The sequence below is a fragment of the Solanum dulcamara genome, chromosome 12 (assembly GCF_947179165.1).
Source record: "Solanum dulcamara chromosome 12, daSolDulc1.2, whole genome shotgun sequence".
NCBI classification, from domain to species: Eukaryota; Viridiplantae; Streptophyta; class Magnoliopsida; order Solanales; family Solanaceae; genus Solanum; species Solanum dulcamara.
In genome coordinates this window covers 56,434,649-56,447,960 of record NC_077248.1, presented here as the reverse complement: position 1 = coordinate 56,447,960, position 13,312 = coordinate 56,434,649, and the positions used below count along the sequence as shown (strand labels likewise).

At 35.0% G+C, this 13,312-nt stretch overlaps 1 protein-coding gene across 4 annotated transcripts in view; it reads right to left on the bottom strand.

Moving 5' to 3' along the window:
* Positions 1 to 2,033: 2,033 nt before the first annotated feature.
* Positions 2,034 to 13,312, bottom strand: part of LOC129876053 (transcription termination factor MTERF4, chloroplastic-like) — a 34,753-nt gene continuing 23,474 nt past the window's right edge. For all 4 annotated transcript variants that reach the window (XM_055951344.1, XM_055951350.1, XM_055951354.1 and 1 more), the window contains 2 exons: positions 11,038 to 11,098; positions 2,034 to 2,345 (listed from right to left, as the gene is read on the bottom strand). The gene's annotated coding sequence lies outside the window, so the exon portion shown is untranslated. The remainder of the gene's footprint in view (positions 2,346 to 11,037; positions 11,099 to 13,312) is intronic.

Genomic DNA, 13,312 nt, shown 5'->3' with positions numbered 1-13,312 from the left:
TATTTTTTTAAACCTTTGAGCTATGTTTTGCATCTAAGGTAAAAGTTATTGGGCAAAATCTTGCATCTAAGGTAAGAGTTATAGAGCATTTAATAAATCAATACATAATGTGGTAGTGTCAAGTTTTGTTTGGAGCTTAGCTTGTTGTCTGAAGGTCTTTGGACTAACAAGTCTTACCTCTATGACATTAGTTATAAAGTATCTCATAAATTAAAACTCAATGTGACATTGTCAAGTCTTGCCCATAGGGGCATAATTAACTTATTGTTTGAAAGTCTTTGGGCTAAGAGGCAAGGGTTATAGAAACTAGTGTCAACTCTTGCCCATGGGGCGTAACTTGTGAAGTTCTTGGCCTAAATTTTACCTCTAAGGCAAGAATTGTAGAGCATCTCATAAATCAAGACACAATAAGACATTAGCACCTCTTGTCCATGGGACATAACTTGTTCATTGAAAGTTTTTGGGCTAAGAATTGCCTCTAAAGCAAGAGTTATATATATATATATATATATATATATATATAGATATAGCATTAAATAAATCAATACATAATGTGGTAGTTTCAAGTTTTGTTTGGAGCTTAACTTGTTGTTTGAAGGTCTTTGGGCTAACAAGTCTTAACTCTATGACATCAGTTATAGAGTATCTCATAAATCAAGACACAATGTGACATTGTCAAGTCTTGCCCATAGGGCATAATTAACTTATTGTTTGAAAGTCTTTGGGCTAAGAGGCAAGGGTTATAGAGACTAGTGTCAACTCTTGCCCATGGAGCGTAACTTGTGAAGTTCTTGGCCTGAATTTTACCTCTAAGGCAAGAATTATAGAGCATCTCATAAATCAAGATACAATAAGACATTAGCACCTCTTGTCCATAGGACATAACTTGTTCATTGAAAGTTTTTGGGCTATATATATATATATATATATATATATATATATATATATATATATATATATATATATCTTATATATTAAATTTAAAAATAGCAAATATGACAAAAAAACATTATCTTGAATCTTGACAATTGAATCTTGGGATCATTATATTTAAAAGAATTACAAAATGTATAAAATTGAAAAAAAAATTAGTTCCATAATTAAAAAAAGAAAGAAAGAAAAAACAAAAAAAATAAAGATAAGCAAAAAAAAGAAAAAAAGAGAAAGAAATAAAAGAAAAGGAAGAAAACAAAAGAAAGAAAGAAAAAGAAGGAAAAGAAAAAATTGCATGGAAAAAAAGAAAGAAAAAGAAAAAGGAAAGGAGAAAAACGTGACAAAAAAAAAGAAGAAGACAAAAACGAGAAAAAAGGAAAAAAAAAACAATTTTAGTTCTTTTTTAATTATCAAAATACAAACTTTTTTTATTTTGTTAGGTTTGGAGAGAAATTTTGCCCAAAAAATTTTTATTAAATGAATAGAGGACATTTTTGTAAGACTTTTCTTATAGGGGACAAAATATCAAGATCAATCCTTATGACGGTCATTTGTGAACTTAACCCCGAAATGAAGGGATTTTCCTTCGCAGTCGAGCTCATCGCACCGTGCTTGCCTAGTGCAAGTTGCCTCTCCTATGTGATTTGCGATTTATTGCATAAGAGCGGGAATTTTATCATGTGCGCCCCAAAGGATAGGGGCTACAAATTTTCCTTGTCATAAAAAAGATAATTCGTATCAAGTCAAAATCAGACAAAAAATTTAAAACGGATAGAGTAATATATACTCTCTCCATTCCAATTTATATGATGTATTTTGACTTGACACGAAATTTTAAAAAGTAGGAAAGACTTGAATTTTTTGTCAAAAAATAAGTCATAAATATTTGTGTGGTTATAAATTATTTCATTAAAGATAAAATAAATATTTTAAATTAATTTATAAGAAGTACTAAATATAGAATTATATCACGCTGTAGACAATATGTCACGCCCCGGAAGGGTACCCTAGATGTGGCTGGCACTCGAAAGCCATTTCTGGCCTTCAAGCGAACCACCTAGTCCAGTCACACTTTCATTCATTCACATTCTATCAGCGGAAGACTCAATCATAGGAATACTATTCATAATTTAGGGCCGAAGGCCAAAAAAATACCCAATCAATAACTAACTAGAATAAAACTAGTCAAAACGGACAATTCAATACTCCACACACTAGTCTATGAAGCCTCTATCAACAATCCAGGAGGTGCCAATGACAAGTCCATGGCTACCAACGATCAAAATAAAGGAAACAAAACAAAGCTATAAAAATAATCTCGGTATCCTCCGGAAATTGGGAGGACTCACCAACTAGCTGGAAGTGAGAAGATCTTCAACGGTGCGTCGATTGTTGATCTCTAGTACCTGTCTCTGCATCGTGAAACGATGCAGGCCAAATGACGCCAGCACATATAATGTACGAATATGTAAAATGACCGAATGAAACAAACATCAAGGAAGAATCAAATCAACTCAAAATCTCAACTCAAGAGAAAGAACAACTCAATCAAGTGTCCTGAGTCTAAAAAGGGATATGATTTAGACGGGACCAATCACATACAATTCAACCCAATCCGACTCAGAGTACTATCAAGACCTCTATGGGAGTTCTCTTATCCGACAACCATCACTTATGATTCAGTGAAAGTACAACAAACCGACGTTGTTGCTGCGTCCGTTCATACTTTGCCAGGGTATGAACGAATCAACCAATCATGGATCCAATCCAACCAAATCCTATCATGTCAGGAGAATAATTTTGGGGAAGCATCCGACTTTAACGGTTCAATCCTCTCCTACGTTTGGCGACGTAGTTATTGGACTCGAGTTATTACTTACTCTTACCCAATTCGGTGCTCGTTACTCCTCCCAAGATTCAATGCTCATAAAGCTCCATCCAATCAAATCAATCAAATTATATCGACAAGTCTCATTTGGAACCTTGTCAAATTATCAATTCTATCACAATCAAACCTCTTCCAATCATACTATTCGATCAATCTCAATAGTATCTTTCAAAAGTAGTTAAATGTGCATTTGTAACAATATACAAACCTATCCAATCGTTCCTCTATTTATTTAACAATTCTTTTGGGACTCGCCTAAATCCAAGGTTCTAAATCAACAATTCAAGATGAGCAACATATTTAAGAAAATTAACATATTTAACATAATCAACATAGTTAAGAAAATCAATAAAGTATGTTTAACAACTCATATCCATCAACTCATACTAACATGGAGATTTTAGAAATTTCTTGACTCAACAACATCAACATAACAAGAATCAAATTAATAGATGAAAAGACTTATTTGGACATAAGCCTATCAAGAAACTCCATTCTTATGAACATTTAACCTCAAAGAAGGTATAGGGCACATGGGTGGACTCAACCCATGCTTTGAGTAGACTTACATACCTTGTGAAAACTTTGAAGAAACCTTGATGTTAGGTCTTCAATGGAAGGCTTGAATTCTTGAAATTCTTGAAGGCAATCCATGTCGGAAATGGATTTGAAAGAGAAGATAGGGATTTCTAGGGCTTTTTAGAGAGAGAAATGGACTACAAATAATGGTCTAAAACGTCCCATGGCTAATGTATTTATAAATTGGGAAATGCCCAATTTGCCCTTTTCTCCAAAAATCTGAAAAATGGCTAAAACACTCCTAGCGCTATAGTGGCTTGCTGCGCCACTGCAGCGCCAAGTCGAATATAGGCTTAAAACCTGCACATCTGATAGTGGCGCATCGCGCTAGGGATCAAACTACTGAGGCTGTTTTATGGCGCTATAGTGGTGCGTCGCGCCCTTACAGCGCCAAGCCTAAATTTTCTGGGTTCTGGAAAATAGGCTTAAAAACCCTGCACATCCAATAGTGGCACACCACACCAGGGAGCAAACTACTAAGGCTGATTCCTGGCGCTATAGTGACGCGTCACGCCACTACGGCGCCAAGCCCAGGTTTCCTACAGTTACAACCCAGGCCTAAAATTCCTGCAGTACTAGTTCGTCTTAGGATAGTCATAACTTTTGACTCCGAACTCCAAAAATTATAATCTTGGCAGCATTGGAAAGAAGACTCGAAGACCTTTAATTTAATAGGTTATGGGCCACCCAGATCGTCATATTTTAAAAGATATGGTCGTTATAAGTTTACCCCTTATACGAACTCATTCTAAAACTTAGCCAAGACGAATTCTTTGGACTTAGCTTGGTCTTAGGGATCCTTTGTGACCCCACATCACCTCTAACATTCTTCAATTACTTGGGAACTCATCCTAACTCATACATACACTTCACAATAGTCGAGTTCGATCCTACACGTATGCGAAGAAGGGTCCGAAACTTAGTGAAATATTTTTAGGGTGTTACACAATAAAATTCGCATCGAGAAAATAATAATCAATATTGAAAAATATCGCAACAATCGTAGTATTTGATTTCAAATATGAGTGTTACAATCTCTATGAATCCTCTGATTTGTCTTTTTGAATATAAATTCAAGGGCTTATAAGTTTGATCTTATATTTGGTTGAACTTGATAGATTTGATCTTGACTTGTACTCGAATTCAAGGGCTTTTGGACTTGATCTTGAAACTTGCGGTCTTGATATTGATTTGTGGATTTGATGAACTTGATCTTGATCTTGACTTGTACTTGAATTCAAGGGCTTTTGAGCTTATTTTTGAATCATTTGGTCTTGATCTTGAGTTGTTCTTGAACTTGCTTGCAGGGAAAAGGTACGGAATGAGTTTCACATAGTGAAACGAATCTTCAAAGCGACTACGTACCTCTTCGAGTCACAAGGTACGAAGTCTCTGCACTTGCGCAGAGAGATTCATTTATCAACTCATTTCGTTTTACTATGTGAAACTCATTTCGTTTATCAACTCATATGAGTGCTTGAGTTTTTGAATTCTTGAACTTGTAACTTGTAGAGAAATGGGTACCTTATGCGTGAACTCTCGGAGACCACTACTGGCCCTAAGCGAATCATTTGGTACAATCACTCGTTCAATCATATTAGCGGAAGACTCACTGTAACTTAGAAGAAAGAAAATTTTAAATAACAATCTTATACAAGTAAAATCTCATTTCATAAAAATATAATTTTCAAAACAGACTCAAATGAGACATCAACTCCAATCTACGCAATCTAAGTCTACGAAGCCTCTATCAACTGTCAAGAAGGTGCCATGACAAGCCCACAGCTACTTCAAAAGAAACTACTCAATAGGTATGCAAATTAGAATTTAGCAATATTTTTTAAATCGACTCAATCATCTACAATATCAATCAAGCCAATCATATCATGTACGATCATATCCTATTTGGAGTTTCTCTAACTGAGAATCATCACCTATGAGTCGTTCAATCATCTACAATATCAATCAAACCAATCATATCATGTACGATCATATCCTATTTGGAGTTTCTCTAACTGAGAATCATCACCTATGAGTCGTTGATGTACAACGATCCGACGTCATTTTCACTCCCGTGCAATACTTTGCCAGGAAAAGGGACGAATCAACCAATCTTGGATCCACAATCAATCAAATCAAGTTCTCTTTTGGGACAAAAGGAAAATATCCTACTTTAATGGTTCAATCCTCTCCTACGCTGGCTACATAGTTTATGGAATTTGAGTTGTTAACTTACTCTTACCCAATTCGGTGCTCGATACTCCTCCCAAGACTCAATATGCTAATAACATTCAAATCAAATCGAATTATGCAAAATTATCTCATTTAGTCACATTGGACTCTAATCAACCCAATCATCTCCTCAACCATCAATTCTTTCATTTAAAACATACTTTTGACTCATTCATGACTCCTCAAGAATCTATCTCGAATCAACCATTTAACTCAATACTCAAATCGTTTAGACTAAACACTCATGCTCTTTCAAATCTCAATCTAATATGCATAGACTCAGTGTAAAAGGTATACTTGGTTAAATACATGACACTCGTTAATCTAAACTCAAAATAATGCATAGTGAAATCATGATCAAAATAATTATAATTTTAAAGACTTTCAACTCAACTCATGCTCAAACTCGTCCTCAATCAAAGATGAAAATATTCATTCTTTAAACTCACAATAATGAATAAAATGCAAAACGTTCACAAATTATTCTTTAAAACTCCATCAATGCACAAAATAAAACAAAATCTCAATTAGGGTTCATGTGAGTGCAAACGCGAATCCATACTCTTCAACAAGATCCAACTCAAGAAACTCATCAAGGAATAATATAATATTTACAAGAACTCAAAGGAATTTATATACCAACTCAATAGGAATTATGAATAAACTCAAGAACTCAATTCATGGAAACTCAAAACTCAACTCAACTCAAATCAATAAAGATGTACGGCACATGGACGAAATCAGTCCAACGTTTAAGTTAGCTTTACATACCTAGAATGACGATTATCTAAGCGAAACTTTGAAGAACACAAACTTTCTTGAAGTAAATCTTTGATCTTTGAACCTCAATGCTTGATCACGAGAAAATAAACTCCTTTATGAAGTTCTTAGAGTGAAAGAGCTTAGGAAAACTTTGTATGAAAATTTTCTCTTTGTATCTTCAAGTTTTTGACTTGAAAGCCTTAGGGTTCTTGATGAAGAAGAGGAACCGTAGGTTAGTTCTCAGAGAGTTTCTTGAGACTAGATTGTTTGGATTGATGATTATGAGAGGAAAACAAGTTAGTTGGATGATATGTTCAGTTAAAACACTCAAAAATGATTTAGAATAGGGCTAAAAAGCTTGGAAAAGGAACAAAATAGCCCTAGAAGATGTGCAAATATTTTTTGAGAAAAGGACTTCTACGATTCGTAGAAATCTCTATTGGTCATAGAGTTGAGTCGTAGTCTTATATGCTCTGACAACCTATTAGTAAAATGGTCATAGCGTTTTACTCTGAACTTGGAATGAGACAACTTGGCGGAGTTGGAAAGAGGACTCAAAGACCTTTAATTTAATAGGTGATGGACCACCTAATTTTTTATATTCTAGGAGATATGATCGTTTTAATTTGACCCTAGTAAAATCTTTTACCGAAACTCAATCGGTAAGGAAGCTTTCAACTCGACTTTGTGTTAGATGATCCTCATGACCTTAATTCATCTTCAAATCTGTTCTTACACTAAATAATTAACCTCCACACATGCACACAATTATGAATCATTCGGTACAACCCCATACACATATGAAGGATGGCTCGGTCATAACTTAATTTTTTTTGAGGTGTTACAATATCTCCCCTTTGGGATCATTCGTCCTCGAGTGATGACCAAGATAGGAAATTGCACAAGGCACGAACACAAATCAAGAACTCAGATACTCAAACACTCAAACAATCAATCCATCATTACTCGTACTCAATAATACTAATCATATACTTAAACTTCGAAATGAACATCAACTCTAGGATAGGAAAAAGGAATATTACCGTCAATATCATCATTGGAAGGCACGAATGCAATGCAAGAACTCAAAGACTCAAGCTCGTGAATAACTCACTCAATTACTCAAACTCAAGAAGGTACTATCTCAGAGATAGAAATAGGAACATTACCTTCAACATCGGCATTGAAGAAAAAGTGAGAGGAGGGCTATAATCTCCAACGTTTTCATCGAAATTTCTCATAACTTGGGGAAAAAGGCTTATAAGTGTGATATAAGAGTATGGCCACTATTAAGCAACATGAACGATAGCTTTCGAGCTTAAATACTCTTATTTCTACATATAACTCTTTCTCGGTTGCAACTCATAACTTCCACAAGGATAAATATGACTACCTTCACCACGACCTATGAATCCAAGTCTAACTGCATGCTTTTATTATGTTTAAGCCTAATGCTAAGTCGCAGGGTACTACACATAATATAATTATGCTAATCTAGACCACAAGCTTCATGTTCTATACCTCTATACAGAACCTCATCTTAAGAGTATTACTAATTTCAATTACATTCAACCAACCTCAAGTCCAAATTAAGAAAAACCTAATGCATCGTGCATTCATCCACATGCCATCAATACCACATTCAAGCCTAGTTCTATAACCATTCCAATACCCTTACTTGAAACGCACAACAAGTAATCATCAATAGCCTACTGCAATCACTCACATAATGACCACCACACATGCAAGCATATCATTCTAGCCACTTTATAGATTCTTTGAAGTTAACATCTCTTAAGAATTCTCATGCCAATCTTAGCATCTCTACACTGACAACTGCATTAACTTCTACCAAGAGGTACACCAAAATTCTCTTACCAATCTATTTCACACAACAAGATCTCATCTCGCTCTTTCTCTATGTCTATAGCATTAAATGAAATAAGAACACTATAACTATCACAATAAGGAACATCCACTCTCTCTCATATGCCACCACTAATCTACTGCCATCAACATTGCTATCAAGATTGAAAAGAAAGAATCACTGGAAGGGCTTAAAGCGACAAATCATAAGCACGATTCATTTAAGAAATCTAATATGAGAACATTCATAACATAACATGATCTCATTAGCCTTTTAAGGCCTATCGTGGGTTTATGAAACTGAGCATACTCCAAAACATGAAAGCATATATCATGTCCCATATAACATATGGCTGGAAATTCATAGATTCAAGGAATAAGGTCGGTATCGCTGAAGGAAGTTACCACTTCTCACTTTAGGAACTGAGCATAAACACGAATCAACATGAAGTACATGGGTCTGGGCCACGGGTACGATTCTCATACACATGAAAGGTGACGGGTATCACCTCGACTATAATATAAGGAATGTAAGAGATGGAAACATACTAATGTCTTATCCTGGTCAATTCATCACTTCTTAAAACTCAAGACTCACTTTGATTCACTACCTCATTATCTCCCCCTCAGCTCGAAGGTCACTATTCTGAGCCTATGGACTGATTCTCTACACTTAGCTATAAGGACACTGCCTCACACGACAGAGTATCACTGTTCCCAAGAACACTTAAACTCTCCAGTTATACTATAATCGATGATACCAAACCGCTACAAGGGCGTCATTCTAAGATACTTCTCTTAACTTCCTTCTATATTTTAGGCATTCTCTATATTTGCTTCTCTTATTGGTGTACACATCTACTTTCTCTAACTCTTCTAATCTAACCTCTTCTCTTTAGCCTTCTAACATTCATCTTCTAGGTTCACATATTCCTAACTTAGGTGAAGGAAACTTGAACTATAACATGAGACTCATCATTTTCTATGTACAACTCCCTTAGACCCAATTCATATGGATACTAAATAAAAAGAAAAACTCACATCAAGCCTTCTGCACATTAGCAGCTTAAGGATACTAACTAGTCACCCAAAGCAACTCAGAAAGTTAGAGCTTCATACAACTTTATAATATCTCGGATACACATCTTAAGCCTCTTCTTGCCAAAGGACTTAGCTTTAATTCACTATTTATATCTAAGGGTCACATACCCCTCATTCGTAACACATACTCCTCATAAGTTAATATCTTAATCTCTCGCATACGCCATGTCATGCCTACTAAATCAAATCTTAAAACTAGCACTATCACACTCATAATGCTATTCCCTTTTTATTCACACCACTCATCTCAAATTCAAGCAGTATGAAATATTAAACCACTTAAAACCTCATGACAAGTAATCGATCCTCATCCCACTGTCTTTCTAATTATAATTTATCACCACGTCTCCTTTCATAACCTAAGTACTATTTACTCATTCATTACACCTCATTGCCTAGATATATTCATATTCCTCTAAATAACATGGGACTCTCTCTTCAAAATCACAAGTATAGCTTATATCTATCATTTCATGACTACTCCTCCCTTCCGCTCAACACCTATACTAGGTATTTACCAACACAAAGACACCTCAACATAAAAATCCTCTCATGGTTCGAGTGTACTCTAACTCATCCTAACTAACAACTCTTTCTCTACCTCCTATCATAAAAGTTAGATGATACTTACTACTCTTTAGTCAAAACCAAAAGGTACTTCACTTATGACCCCATCACCTACCTAATAAATACGTAACTCTAGTAACATGCCTCAACCAACCACCCTTCTCACTATTTGGTTTCTACTCCTCTAACTCCATATTTCTAGCTCTAGGATAATTCTACTAATTATAGCTTACAATACCTCAAATCACATTCTCTCGAGTGGTAACACTAAGCAATTTGGGATATAACTTCCCTCTCAAAGATAACATTTGAAGCAAGGTTTATGGAAGAAAGTCTAGGAGTACATCTCTCTTTGGCTCAATGAATGTTTCAAGTGAATAAGAGTGCATTCTTTCGAATGAATAGACTTAAGCACACTAATTGACTCTTGAGCCCGGTGTTGTCTCTTTACTCTCTAAATACTATATCTAAAAATAACTCATCAATAAGAATTTGAGCTTTACTGTTTCAACCACCTTGAGTATGATGCGTGGTCGGACATATTTGAGCAACATATGAATTAGAAGGGAACATTTATAGAGTTAAACTCTATCACACGAACTCAGAATATGAAAGAAGTGAAATAATTCTTAATGTCCTATAGCCTCCTGATTATAAGTGTGGTGTACGACACACCCATAAGCAAGAATCTACTAGACACGACTTTATAGACATCTTAGAACTCTTGAACTCTGTGCTCTAATACCAAATTTATCACGCCCTGAGAGGATACCATAGGTGCGGCCAGTACTCAAAAATCATTACTGGCCCTAAACGAACCACTTGGTATAATCACTCGTTCAATCATGTCAGCGGAAGACTCGATGTAACTCAAAACAAATAATATCTTAAATAACAATCTTATATAAGTAAAATCTTATCTCATAAAAATAAAGTTTTCAAAACTGACTCAAATGAGACATCAACTCCAATCTACGCAATCTAAGTCTACGAATCCTCTATCAACTGGGAGGAAGGTACCAAGACAAGACCACGGCTAACTCAAAAGAAACTACTCATAAGTAATGACTTAAATAAATGAGATTCATCCAAAAGTAAGGAGGTCTCACCACCATCAATAAGGGAAGGATCCTCAACAAAGCGTTTGTTGATGATCTCTAGAACCTATATCTGCATCATGAAATGATGTAGGTCAAATGACGTCAATACATGAAATGCACAAGTATATAAAATAGCTAAAGGAAACATGAGTCAACAAACTCCACATCAAGTAACTCAATCCAGAAGACTCAACACTGAAAGGACTCAACTCAACTCAACACAACAATAAATTCAAAGGACTCAACTCAATAGGTATGCAAATTAGAATTTAGCAATGTATTATCAAATCGACTCAATCATCTACAATCTCAATCAAACCAATCATATCATGCACGATGATAACCTATTTGGAGTTTCTCTAACTGAGAATCATCACTAATAAGCCGGTGATGTACAATGATCCAACGTCGTTACCACGCCCGTCCAATACTTTGCCAAGATAAGGAACGAATCAACCAATCTTGGATACACAATTAATCAAATCAAGTCCTCTTTTGGGACAAAAGGGAAACATCCGACTTTAACGGTTCATTCCCCTCCTACACTGGCTACATAGTTTATGGAATTTGAGTTGTTAATTTACTCTTACCCAATTCGGTGCTCGATACTCCTCCCAAGACTCAATATGCTCATAAGACTCAAATCAAATTGAGTTATGCAAAATTATCTCATTTAATCACATTGGACTCTAATCAACCCAATCATCATCTCAAGCATCAATTCTTTCATTTAAAACATACTTTCGACTCATTCATGACTTCTCAAGACTCTATCTCGAATCAATCATTTAACTCAATACTCAACTTGTTTACACAACCCTCATTCTTTTTCAAATCTCAATCGAATATGTATAGACTCAGTTTAAAAGGTATACTTTCTTAAATACATGACACTCATTAATCTCAACTCAAAATAATGCATAATAAAACCATGATCAAAATAATTATAATTTTAAAGACATTTTCAACTCAATTTATGCTCAAACTCGTCCTCAACCAAAGATGAAAATATTCATTCTTTAAACTCACAATAATGCATAAAATGCAAAACATTCACAAATCATTCTTTAAAACTCCATCAATGCACAAAATAAAACAAAATCTCAATTAGAGTTCATGTGAGTGCAAACACGAATCTATACTCTTCAATAAGATCCAACTCAAGAAACTCATCAAGGAATAATATAATATTTACAAGAACTCAAAGGAATTTATATACCAACTCAACAGGAATTATGAATAAACTCAAGAACTCAATTCATGGAAACTCAAAACTCAACTCAACCTAAATTAATGAAGATGTACGGCACGTGGACGAAATCAGTCCAACATTTAGGTTAGCTTTACATACCTAGAATGACGATTATCTAAGCGAAACTTTGAAAAACTTTGAGAAACACAAATTTTTTTGGAGGAAATCTTTGAACCTCAATGCTTGATTATGAGAAAGTAAACTCCTTTATGAAGACTTTAGTGTGGAAGAGCTTGGGAAAGCTTCGTATGAAAAATTTCTCTTTGTATCCTGAAATTTTTTACTTGAAAGCCTTAGGGTTGTTGATAAAGAAGAGGAACCGTAGGTTAGTTTTCGGAGAGTTTCTTGAGACTAGATTGTTTGGATTGATGATTATGAGAGGAAAACTAGTTAGTTGGATAATATACTCAGTTAAAACACTCAAAAACGACTAAGAATAAGGCTAAAAAGCTTGAAAAAGGACCAAAATAGGCCTGGAATACGTGAAAGAATTTTCTGAGAAAAGGACTTCTACAATTCGTAGAAATCTCTACGGGTTGTAAGTTGAGTCGTAGCTTTTTATGCTCTGACAACCTCTTAGTAAAACGGTCATAACTTTTTACTCCGAACTCAGAATGAGACAACTTGGCAGAGTTGGAAAGAGGATTCAAAGACCTCTAATTTGATAGGTGATGAGCTACCTAATTCTTTGTATTATAGGAGAATTAATTATTTGAAGTTGACCCAAGTAAAATTTTTACTCAATCGGTAAGGAAGCTTTCATCTCGACTTTGTGCTAGAGGATCCTTATGACCTTAATTCATCTCCGAATTTATTCTCACACTAAAGAATTGACCTCCACACATGCACACAATTATGAATCATTCGGTACAACCCCATACACATATGAAGGATGACTCGGTCTTCGCTTAAAAACAATTTGGGGTGTTACATTTGATCCACGAGCTCTCTCTAGCTTCTTGTTTGAATTTTAGTGTCTTTTCTGAATTATGAGAACCCCTATTTTTAGATGTAGAATAGACGAGTTATGAT